We start from the raw sequence: 1,566 nt of genomic DNA, 5'->3' as shown, positions 1-1,566 counted from the left end.
CGACGACGTCCGCCTCGACTCGCGTTACGCTAAGATAGGATGGCACTGGTGTCACGTGCTCGTCTCGGCGTCTGTCGTCGCTACCGCGACGACGTCCGCCTCGACTCGCGTTACGCTAAGACAGGGTGGCACTGGTGTCACGTGCTCGTCTCGGCGTCCGTCGTCGCTACCGCGACGACGTCCGCCTTGACTCGTGTTACGCTAAGACAGGGTGGCAATGGTGTCACGTGCTCGTCTCGGTGTCCGTCGTCGCTACCGCAACGACGTCCGCCTCGACTCGCGTTACGCTAAGGCAGGGTGGCGCTGGTGTCACCTGCTCGTCTCGGCGTCCGTCGTCGCTACCGCGACGACGTCCGGCTCGACTCGCGTTACGCTAAGACAACGAGGCGATGGTGTCACCTGCTCGTCTCGGCGTCCGTCGTTGCTACCGCGACGACGTCCGCCTCGACTCGTGTTACGCTAAGACAGGGAGGCGATGGTGTCACCTGCTCGTCTCGGTGTCCGTCGTCGCTACCGCGACGATGTCCGCCTTAACTCGCGTTACGCTAAGACAGGGTGGCAGTACTGTCACGTGCTAGTCTCGGCGTCCGTCGTTGCTACCGCGACGACGTCTGCCTTGACTCGCCTTACGCTAAGACAGGGTGGCAATGGTGTCACGTGCTCATCTCGGTGTCCGTCGTTGCTACCACGACGACGTCCGCCTCGACTCGCGTTACGCTAAGACAGGGTGGCATTGGTGTCAAGTGCTCGTCTCAGCATCCGTCGTCGCTACCGCGACGACGTCCGCCTCAACTCGCGTTACGCTAAGACAGGGTGGCACTGGTGTCACGTGCTCGCCTCGGCATCCATCGTCGGTACCGCGACGACGTCCGCCTCAACTCGCGTTACGCAAAGATAGGATGGCACTGGTGTCACGTGCTCGTCTCGGCGTCCGTGGTCGCTACCGCGACGATGTCCGCCTCGACTCGCGTTACGCTAAGACAGGGTGGCACTGGTGTCACGTGCTCGTCTCGACGTCCGTCGTCTCTACCGCGACGACGTCTGCCTTGACTCGCGTTACGCTAAGACAGGGTGGCAATGGTGTCACGTGCTCGTCTCGGTGTCCGTCGTCGCTACCGCGACGACGTCCGCCTCGACTCGCGTTACGCTAAGACAGGGTGGCGCTGGTGTCACCTGCTCGTCTCGGCGTCCGTCGTCGCTACCGCGACCACGTCCGCCTCGACTCGCGTTACGCTAAGACAAGGAGGTGATGGTGTCACCTGCTCATCTCGACGTCCGTCGTCGCTACCGCGACGATGTCCGCCTCGACTCGCGTTACGCTATGACAGGGTGGCAGTACTATCATGTGCTAGTGTCGGCGTCCGTCGTTGCTACCGCGACGACGTCCACCTCGACTCGCGTTACGCTAAGACAGGGTGGCAATGGTGTCACGTGCTCGTCTCGGCGTCCGTCGTCGATACCGCGATGACGTCCGCCTCGACTCGCGTTACCTAAGACAGGGTGGCACTGGTGTCACGTGCTTGTCTCGGCGTCCGTCGTCGGTACCGCGACGACGTCCGCCTCGAC

Source organism: Triticum dicoccoides, unplaced genomic scaffold (assembly GCF_002162155.2).
Source record: "Triticum dicoccoides isolate Atlit2015 ecotype Zavitan unplaced genomic scaffold, WEW_v2.0 scaffold73183, whole genome shotgun sequence".
Lineage (NCBI taxonomy): Eukaryota > Viridiplantae > Streptophyta > Magnoliopsida > Poales > Poaceae > Triticum > Triticum dicoccoides.
This window is presented reverse-complemented; position numbering follows the sequence as displayed.